This window comes from Solanum stenotomum, chromosome 12 (genome assembly GCF_019186545.1).
Source record: "Solanum stenotomum isolate F172 chromosome 12, ASM1918654v1, whole genome shotgun sequence".
Classification (NCBI taxonomy): Eukaryota; Viridiplantae; Streptophyta; class Magnoliopsida; order Solanales; family Solanaceae; genus Solanum; species Solanum stenotomum.
In genome coordinates, this window is record NC_064293.1 from 15,472,810 (window position 1) to 15,484,302 (window position 11,493).

The 11,493-nt window shown below is 35.5% G+C and overlaps 1 long non-coding RNA gene across 1 annotated transcript in view; it reads left to right on the top strand.

Annotated features, from left to right (window-relative positions):
- The window catches only part of LOC125849350 (uncharacterized), a 10,805-nt gene extending 3,618 nt beyond the window's left edge, over positions 1-7,187 (top strand). Inside the window, exon 3 of the long non-coding RNA XR_007444607.1 lies at positions 6,907-7,187. This is a non-coding gene — a long non-coding RNA (uncharacterized LOC125849350). The remainder of the gene's footprint in view (positions 1-6,906) is intronic.
- Positions 7,188-11,493: the final 4,306 nt, after the last annotated feature.

The following is an 11,493-nucleotide window of genomic DNA, read 5'->3' on the forward strand; positions in this document are numbered from 1 at the left end:
TCCCCCAGTCCCCGTCCCCGTCCCCCTTCGTCCCGTCCCCCAGTCCCCGTCTCCGTCCCCTTGCCAGCCTTAGGCCAGACCGGCCCAACAGGCCTAGCCCATATTGACGGCTCTAGTGGCTGTGTTGCAGTCGTGCAAGGAGCAATTGTTGCATGCAAAAATTTATATTTTAAAATCAGCAAGTGTACGTTATGACAAACATCAAACACAGAAAATTAATCTCTTTTTCATTACTGAATAGTTGTGCATCAAATCGAATGGGGCATTCTCAATAACTCTTTTTAATCTTCCATCCCAATAAATAAATATTGCTCTCAGTTAATGACAAGTCACATTTTCAAGCAACGAAAGCACAACAAATATACCTCAACGAAAACTATCCGTCAGTCAAACAACGAAGAAAATAGGGTGATAATAATTTTCAAAAACAAGTGAATTGAAAGAAAAACAAATAACATTCACATGTATAAGAAAATAATAATAAAACTTTACTAAAGCTCAACAAATATACCTCAAACAAGTTACAGATTCATTTCCTCTCCAGCCCATCTGAACTTAAGAAAAAAAAACCCATAAAAAATTAGGAAAAAGGTTGTGGGATCAGTCACAGTCATACTCACACATAAGGTTTCATTCACTAAGTAAGTCTGTTGACATGAATTTATTTACCATAAGGACACCTGTCAGCACATTAAAAAAACGTTCAAATTACCTCTGCAATCTCCTTTGTTCGTACAAATTTTATTACTTGTGGTACAATAGCTGTGTTCGTCCATGTAACTAGATGGGCAAGCCCGTACATGCATAATATTTTGGTTATGTTCAGTTGTCAATAAAAAGTAGCTACTGACAACATTACTATGTTATTACTGTCATTATATGACAACATATACAAATTAAAAAAGTATTTTATGTACCCTTACTCTAGTTATAGTTACAAATTTGAAATTGTAGAAACTGAAAATATTTCTACAGTTCTTCCGACTATTATCATTTGAATGTATTAATTTCTTGCTATCTTAACATTGGAAGATCTGTTTAATTCTCCCAGCCAGCATATGCATCATCTCATTCGAGTTGATCTGTTTGCTAAAATCTGACCTGCCACATTAAGACCACGATAGGAAAGAACAGTCATTCAAGAAAAAATCAGACTATATATGAACAAAAAGTGAATATGTTGCACATGATTTGTAAATCATTTTACTCTTTTTTTTTCTGATAAATGGAAGAGTTCAGTCTATTGGTCCCAAATATGATAGAAAAAAAGAGGAAAATTTACAACAACCAAGTTTAAACTACATAAACTCGATCCTGCAATCTTCTCTCGAGAAGAAATTCCAATACTTAACCTTAAAATGCGCGCATACAAAAATTGCTCAGGCATAACAATTTAAAAACGTACAGTATTAATCCTCAATACTGCAATATATATACTTGGATATCCTATCTTTGTTTCTGATTTAAAAATTAATAAGAAATGTATATAAGCCTCAAATATCTATATATTATGTATGAGAAAAAAATATCAAATACACGATCATTTGAGAAGAAAAAAATAGCCTCGAATATCTTTCTTGGAATGATCCTCCACGGAAATTCAATGAATAACATCATTTCAGAGATCATAGGTTTGAATGGTAAGACTAATTTACCCTGTGACTGATATCTTCTTAATTTAATTTATTCAGTGTAGAAAATTGATTGGGATGACTTACACAATCAAGAGGCTTACCCATCAACTGATCAGACCATGAATAACCTGAAACGGATATTGTTCATTCAAGTAAAATGTATATCAATATACTTCTTAAGCAAGTATATAGAAAGGTTTGATAGTGTCCTTCCTACTTAAAAAATAGTACTCCCTCCGTTTCACAAAGAATGACCTCCTTTCTTTTTTAATCAGTTTAAAAAAGAATGACCTCTTTCCTTTTTTGGTAACATTTTACTTTTTGCTTTTCACGTGACATGTTTAAAATCACAAGATTAAGGGCAATTTCGTACATTTGACATAACTTTAATTTAGGACCACAAGATTCAAAAGTCTTCTTTATTTACTTAAACTCCCTGCCAAGTCAAACCAGGTCATTCTTTGTGAAACGGAGAGAGTAATAATTAAGAACGACAGGTTTATACCAATTTACAACTATTTTTTCCACTGCCTTTTTCTTAAACTATATATAAGAAAAGAAAACAGATATTTATATCACAAGGTTAAGTGTCCAAATTAAATCATGTGCTTTGCTAATTGGATCTGTATCTGTTATATAGTTATTTAAGCTATTTATTTTTCCTACTTCCCTATAGAGAAACAAACATCTGCTGAGATATTCCTTAGATATCAAAATTAGTTTCACCCTTTTCCAGCTTTTTAAGTAGTTAATATTATTATGAAGCTAGAACCCCTGCAGATGAATGTTTTTTCAAGTCACACAAAGCTATTCGAATGAAACTCAAAGGCTGAAGATGAATTTTAGTAATAGTTAAAGATATACTTTACAAAGGAAAAAATTGTCTACTTTTGTAAGAGAGAAAAAATCTGAAACCTCAATCATAAATAGTTAATTGGTAACCTGATCTATCTCTTGTTTCCCAAATAATAAACGAAAAGGAAAGAAAAAGCTATAAAATATACATGAAAATAGGACTTTCCAAATCTAAAAAAGAATAAGAATTTAATTCCTACCACAACTACAGTACTGTAGTAATCTGGAGTCGTGCACAAATAATACTTAAGTGACCAACACTGGAGCAAGCAATATTTTTCTACCCTCCTAAGATAGCTCCTAAACTAATTTGGTCTCTTTATGTGTCCATCATCCTACATTAACTTTCAAATGTCAGACGATTCAGTACGGTAGAATGATAAGAGATCTCAAATGACCTTTTCTAACTTAATCCTCTTATCTTTTTCATTGGATGTCCTTAAAGAGAGAGATGTCATTTTATTCTATCTTCCGTTTATGCCTTAGATTGGATTTAAGCATTTCTAATCTTATATAACTGCACACCCTTATTTATATGTATTTTATGACTTTCATCTAGCAAACATATATTAAGCTAAGAGGCTCAATATTCACTCACATGCATGTAAGATTATCAGACTAACAATTGTACTATAAAACTTACCTTTAAATTTTATAGATGTCTTCCTATTACACAATTTTACATAACCTACCTCCTATTAAGTCTTCAGCTAGCTATTTGCATCAATATGCCTAGATATTCAAATTGTTTGTATTTATCTTGGCACAAAAATTTCTGTCTAATACTACTTCCAACTTCATTCTTCTTAAGGGGCTAAACTTGAAGTTTGTCTGATCCAAACAAATAATGTATAGTAGTCAGACAGGAATTTTAGGACTTACTGTGTAAGTATCAGAATATGACGGAATTCACATATATAGAAAGTGAATGAGCATCGTTTTAGGTAAGTTGATAGAAATGTTCTACGAAGTATATGTTGTTTTGTGAAAAACATTTAGCTTCAACTCGACTCAACAAAAGACTTATCCCAGATAGAAATATCAACCTTAAATAAAAGAATACAAATTAGGCATTCAACAATTAGCATAAGAAAGAACAATATAGAAAAGGATCAATTCGATATTTCTTATATATAAAGTAATGTCTCAACCTCGGGCTAAATTCGATATTTCTATGTATAGGTCAACCACCATTCATCAAATAATTATTGATCATGAATATATAGCTCACCAACAATTTGTAAAATGGGCTCAATTGCAATGCCCTTATGTAGGTTAGCTGAATACTCTTGCTACATGTTTAACTTGCAACATGACGATGATACTAACACTGAAATTAGTAAATCGCTACTGCTTTAGCTTTTGCAATTAACAAAAGAATTATCAACTGAAACTAATGAGAGAATTTCTCATCTCACTGAAATTCATACGAACTGTACTACGTACCAATTCATAATCTTAAGAAACTAAATAAAAAGATAGTACTTGTGATGACATTTTCGCGTGTAACTCTCATATCAAGCTAAATATGTGAGAAAAACATGTGCATCTTTACAAAGCTTCACCAACACAGTATGTATAAATATATACAATTCAAACTTGATTCCGCATCTGGGACAGGTAGCCTAATTAGACTCTTCATCACATCAACTTCTCAGAAAATTATAGAATTTATAAGTAAGCATGTATATAATACGTTAAAGGGAAGACACAATGGGAAAGTATTGACAAAGCATTACCTACACCATAAAAGTTCAAAGTGATATCCATCTAATAACTTTTCCTTCTTTGAGATCAAGTAGTGAAATTGTGAACATTAATGCTTTTATCTTGTGATTTACTAACAAACTGCTCAATCATAATATGTGTAATTGATCCTCATTGAACCCATGAAATTGTGAAATTAAAATTGGGCTTCAGAGACAACAACAGAGAAGAAAAAAATGACACCATATTGAACACGTGTTAGCTACTGAAGTAGGACAACAAAATAACTTTTTATAATTCATCAATTTACCATACAACGTGTGTTAGCCTGTTTGGAAGGACATTCTGGTAATTTGATTTGGTATAATTACATTGTCTTGTCCTGTTTGAAAGGACAGGTAATTACTTGGTCAGCAGGTAATTGGTGTAATTGGCAGGAGATAATTACACTCTACAATTCACAGGCAGAGGCTGTGAATTGCTGGTAATTATATGGTGTAATTACCACCTGATTACTTTTTAATTTTTTTTTATTTCTATTTTAATTTTTTTTACTTCTATTATTTTAAGTTCTTTTTTTAATTTTATTATTCTAAAAATTTGTAAAAGTTTATTTTTTATTTTATATTATTATATTTCATTTTCTTCTTATTCTCAACCTTACTTTACGTGATTTTATGTAATTTTTTCGTATTATCGATTTCTTTATGCCATGTTTATTTTCTCATTAGCATAATTTTATTATATTCTAATTTTTAAATTAAAATAGAATTTACTGTAAAGTAAGTTATAGACTTACGTTTTCTTTATGTCACACCCCGAGCCTACACCCTGGGCGGGACCGGCACCTGAAGACCATTTCTGGCCCCAAGCGAACTCTTGGCCTGGTTTTTTTAACTCAGCGGAAACCTAACTCAACAGAATAACTCAGTGCAAACACAAGGTTACAAAACAACTTAACTTATAACATCTGGCCACAAAGGAAACTTGTAACACCCCTAAATACTAACCAAGAGTCTCATGTCGATTTACCGTTGCTTAATTACTAGAATATGTTTTAGTCTCATTTTGGGAACTTGAAGTGTTGTGATAATTGCCAACTTGCTTAGCATAAATTCTTATCGTAATTTAAGGATTTGTGATGGGGTGTTTTGGTAATATCCTAATTAGAATTATGTATAACTTTAAAAGGAAGTTAAGGGATATACATATAGATATATATGTATACATTTTGGGCAGCACACAAATTCTTGGGCAGCACCTTTGAAGGACTGCTGTCCAAGGGATAAACATCACTTGTTGACTATATATTTTCACCCCTCCTTTAGTAATTTCGTTTTTCTCAAGCCTTAGAACCTTAGAAACATATCTAAACAGAGTGTTCTTCAAAATCACAAGAGAAACTTGGCCCTTTTTGGCTGGAATTCAAGAACACACACTTCTTTTTGGTAAGTGAAGAAATCTGTTTCTCAGCTGGGTAGTGTTTGGTGTTTTATGCATATCTCTCGTTCTAGAAATTAGTTTACAGTGAGTAAATATGATTTGGAAAGATAATTCGTAGACCTACAACTCTTATGTTTATGTCAAACTCTGATTCAGCTGTTATGGATTCGAAATATGGGACGCAACATAGGACAAGTTTTGTCTAGATTCTGGAATTTGAAATTCTGTATGAACAGCTGTTAGTGTTTTGACTATATCTTGTTGTACAAAATACATTTTTCGGTGATTCTTGTTTGTTTGCAACCCTAAGAGATGTATCTACATATTTCATGAAGGTTATAAAGTCTAGTTTTGCTGTTTTCCATTTCAAATCTAAGTTGCGACATGAGGTACTAGGCTGGCCAGAATCACTGTCTTGGGAGCATTGTTGTGTTTGTGCAGGCTAATTTTAGTTGTGATGATGATCCTATTTTACATCAATATTATTGAGCTTCTAGGGATTAAAGAAGTTGTTTAATTGTATTTTAAAGGTTGTATATACTCGTGAACAAGTTGAGGACCTTGATACATTGGTTGGACTGTTTCTTTGCTAAAGCATCGAGGTTTGTGTATAAACTTGTACTTGCACTCTTTTAACCTCTAGTATATTTGAAATTGGATCTTGGTACCTTGGTTACCTCTTGTCACTTTGCATTGTTGTGTTGGTATCCTTTGAGAAGTTAAAGATGCTTGTGTAACTCGCCCACTTGTACGGATTGTTTGATCACTTGGCACTCTTGTTGGGACCTCGTCCTTCTTGTGGCTGTGACTTTGTCACTCTTGGCATGCCTCTTGATTCGGATCATTTGCCATCTTGACTTTGGATTTTTAGTTCGTCTTAAGTATGGATGTTGTCCATTTTAAGTACGAATTAGAAAGCCATTTTTAATATGGTTCTTGGTTCTCTTGATTATTGGGCTTGACCCTTCTTGATATAGGGTGTCGACCCTTCTTGATACTTGTTTGTGCTTGGTGTGAAGACATGAGGTACATATTGGGCGAGCCTTGTTGTTGAATCTCTTGGAAAATGATGCTATGAACGTTCTTGACAATTGGGTCTTTAAATATCGAACTTGATACTCTTTATATATTGTTTACTTGATTTATTAATTATGTTTAATTATGTTGCTCATGACTTGAGAAAGTTTGTTTTGTGAATCGGATGGCTCCAAAACTATAGTTTTGCACCACTAAGCTATATGCTTAGCGATAGTTGTTTCTATCGTAGGGAATGATCGAGAGGAGGCATGAAGCTGGCCATTGGGGATGGAAGATCACAATTGCATATAGACATCTATATTTTGCATAAACCTTGGGACTTGTATATGATCTATGTGTTGTATAATTACATGAAGTTTCGAGGACGAATTTGATCATGTCACCAGGGGTTGTAATATAAGTATGACTATGTGTTTTGTTCTTTTGGGGCGTGAAAGCCCAAGTCTTGTAATATATTAAATTTACCACTAATTTTGAATGATGGTATGAAGCATGAACCACCTAGTTTGAGTACTCGGAAGTTAGATATATATTTTTTTCTAATGTGAGGACAATATATATATGCATAAAAATCTCGTAATTTATTGGCTTATATGACTTCGGTAGGGTCGTTACACAACTCGAGTCTTAAAATAGGATATTTACATATATACATAGAAGAGAGACTCAAAACTAACTGACTGAATGTCTATGAAGCCTCTAAAGTACTGAGATGGATGTTGGGACAGACCTCACAGCATCCTAATAAAACAAAACTTAAGAATGCAAAACAACCGAGTCCTCCGGAAAGCAAGCAACTGACTCTGAAGTGCTCAGTTGGATCAACGACGTGCAGGGTGCTGATCCGGTGTACCTGTATCTGCATCAATGTAAGATACAGACCAACTGACATCAGTACATGGAATGTACGAGTATGCGAGCTGGAAAGCTAAACCTCGACTTAAGCTTGAAAGGAATACAAGAGAATACTTACCTTGGCCCTGTACGACTCAAGACTAACTTAACTGAACTCAATATATATATATATATATATATATATATATAAGGCAATAAGACACATGGGATATACAAAGCTTTTAAAACATTGCAAACAACTTAGTTCGTTAATGATTAACGCAATAACAACTCGACTTCATTTATATGAAAGTAGTATAACTTTAGTGGGAAATTCTTTAACCGACAACCACCACTATGAGCCCTAGTGGTGGTACAACGTTTTACCTCACGTTGCCCAAGGACCATCCTATCTTGTCGTGATATAGGACCTTACTTTTGCTTAGTGGATCAACTAGCCTAATCTTACGTGATCATCTAAAAAGAATGATACGTCAAGTCCCATGTTGGCGCATGGTTCTTATGGAGAGTTGAGTTAATATGAACTCGTATCCCCAATTCGGTGCTCATACTACTCCCAAGAATACTTTGGCTGATAAGTGTCTTTAAACACATCTTTCTTTAATTGAGATAATTGCTCAAAACTTAACCAAAAAGGCTCTTTTGGAAAACATGGTTCCCCTCTCACACAAATGTAAGAACATTTACAAACCTCTTTGGGAATACTTAGTTTCCTAATAGCTTTTGAGAAATGGACTCAATTTTATGCTCTTGAGTTAACTTGAAACTCGAGACTCTTTACTTAACTTGGAACTCTATACTCTTTACTCGACTTGAAACTCTAAACTCTTTTCTTGACTTAAAACTTGAACCTTAAGATGACGTTAAAACGTTCGATAACGACTCTTGAAAAGCTTTAAAGACTTGCTTGGACTTACTTCTTAAATTTACTTGACTTGACTCTAACTTCACTTGACTTTGATACTAACTCGCCTTGAATTGGATTATGGACTCAAGGTATATGATCACACGTTTACGGATGAATTCTTGACATTTAAACATAACTTGAAGTATTGGAAACAACTATGGAACATAGGTACAATACCAAGGAACATGCATGAAAGAGTGGGGAATGAAAGGGGTAGGTTGGAGTCCTTGGCGCTTTGCAAGGCGCGGAGCGCCAGCCTTTGAAATTCAGAGGGGGCATGCTGGAGCTCTGCTAGGCGCGCCGCCCCAAGGGGGAAAGTTCAGAAACCCTTTTGGGGTGCGCTGGCAGGCGCGACGCGCCAACCCCTTGCCCAGAAAACTCGACTTTTCCCCCTTGTTTTGCCAACTCCAAACCACCCTTACTTCAAGGGTTTCACCCCAAACACTAAGAATCATCAATCCCTCAACATACATAAGATTACAACCCAAATACACAACCGAATCATGTCCCACAACCAACAAGAACTTCAACAACAAAATCAACAACATCAACAACACAACCCAACAACTTCAACAACATATCCAATCTTTTCTCAATAATGAAAATGAGTTTGGTGTGTGGGGAAAAGGATCACCCAACACTAAGAACTCACATACCTAGTAGGGATCACCCCCGCAGATATCCACGTTGGAACTTGCTTGATCTCCTCTTCTTCTCCTCTTCTTTTCTTCTTCTTTTCTTCTTTTTCACTCAAAACCCTCACTCTCGCTCTTTTAAAATGAGACAAAACTGATCTAAGATCAGTCTAACACAACAATATAACCAAAAGAATTGATTAGGGAAAAAACCAAAATGCCCTAAAATTTTTCGGACGGATTCCCTGCCAACTACCCAACTTTCAAAGGGTATAACTCGTTCATACGAACTCGGAATTGAGCAAACTCGGCGGAGTTGAAAAGATCATTCCAAGGGCTTTCCAAAAATAACTGGAACTACTCCTAAATCATCCTAAGCCAGGAGTTATGACTGCTCAAAGTTGTCCAAAACTCACTGATTTCCCACACTTAACCAAATTCCAGATTTTTGAATTTTTCGAAAAAAAATGACTATTTCCAATTTTCAAGCTTTTTCCTAGTTACTTAAAATTGCCGGATGTTACAATATCTCCCCCTTGGGAACATTCGTCCTCCAATGAAGTTTCTCTAACAAGGCTAAGGGTGTAACATCAAACTCAAACACCCAACAAACAATTCATGCAAACAACAACAAACAACAACACGCTCATAAAAATTTAAAGAGCACTAAGAAGGAAATTAGTACCTTGGTCTACATTTCCTCCGGATTCAAAGAGATATGGGTATCTCTTCTTTATGTCCTCTTGGCTTTCCAAGTGGCTTCTTCAACAAAGTGGTTCCTCCAAAGGACCTTAAATGAGGCTACATCCTTCGTTCTCAACTTACGAACTTGACGGTCTAAAATTTGCACAGGAATCTCCTCATAAGATAAGTTATCCTTGATCCTAACTTTTTCTGTCAGCAGGATTAATGAAAGATCACCTATGCACTTCTTCAACATGGAGATGTAAAATACCGAATGAACCGCTGCTAATTCCTGTGGTAACTCCAACTCATAAGCAACGTTGTTAATCCTCTTGGCTATGTGGTAAGGTCCAATATACCGGGGACTAAGTTTCCCCTTCTTACCCAACCTCATAACCCCTTTCATGGGTGAAACTTTTAAATACACCCAATCATCTACTTAAAATTCTAACGCCCTTCTCCTAACATCAGTGTAGGATTTTTGACGACTCTGTGCCGTTTTCAACCTCTCTTGAATCACTTTCACCTTCTCCATAGCTTGGTGAACTAAATCTGGTCCTATCAACTGTGCTTCACCAACTTCAAACCATCCAATAGGAGATCTACATCTTCTCCCATAAAGAGCTTCATATGGAGCCATCTGGATGCTAGAGTGATAACTGTTATTGTAGGCAAACTCAATGAGAGGTAGGTGATCATCCCAATTACCTTTGAAATCAATCACACAAGCCCTCAACATATCTTCTAGAGTCTGGATAGTGCACTCTGCTTGCCCATCAGTCTAAGGATGAAAGGCGATACTTAAGTTCACCTTCGAACCCAAGCCTTTCTGAAAAGATTTCCAGAACTGTGCAGTGAACTGTGCACCTCTATCTGAAATAGTGGAGATTGGAACTCCATGAAGTCTCACTATCTCTTGAACATATAACTTGGCATAATTTTCTGCTGAATTGGTAGTCTTTACCGGTAGAAAATGGGATGACTTTGTCATTCTGTCGACAATTACCCAAATAGAATCATACTGTCTGCGAGACCTTGGCAACCCTGTGATGAAATCCATATTGATCATCTCCCACTTCCATTCTGGAAGTTCTATCCTCTGAGCTAAACCAACAGGCCTTTGGTGTTCAACTTTTATTTGTTGGCAATTTGGACACTTAGCAACAAACTCTGCAATGCCCTTCTTCATGCCATTCCACCAATAAACTTCTCTCAAGTCACGATACATCTTCGTGGAACCCGGATGAATGGAATATCTGGATCTATGAGCTTCCTCCATAATCCTTTCTTGGAGTCCATCTACCATCGGTACGCACAATCTACCTTGATACCTCAAAACACCATCTCCCCCTTGTTCAAAAGCTAATAATCTTTGCTTTTGAACATTTGCCTTCAACTCAAGCAAAATGAGATCTTGATCTTGTTTCTCTTTCACTTCTGACACTAGTGATGACTCGGCCCCGTTCGCCACCGCTATTCCTCCTTCTGCGGAATCTGTAAATCTGACTCCCAGGCATGCCAGTCTGTGTACATGTTTTGCTAACTCTCTCCTTCCTTCTTCAATATGGGAGGTACTACCCATAGACAACCTGCTCAAAGAATCAGCAACAACATTAGCCTTACTTAGGTGGTAAAGAATACTCAGGTCATAGTCCTTAAGTAATTCTAACCACCTCCTCTGTATGAGATTAAGCTTTTTCTGAGTAAGCACATATTGAAGGCTCTTGTGATCAGT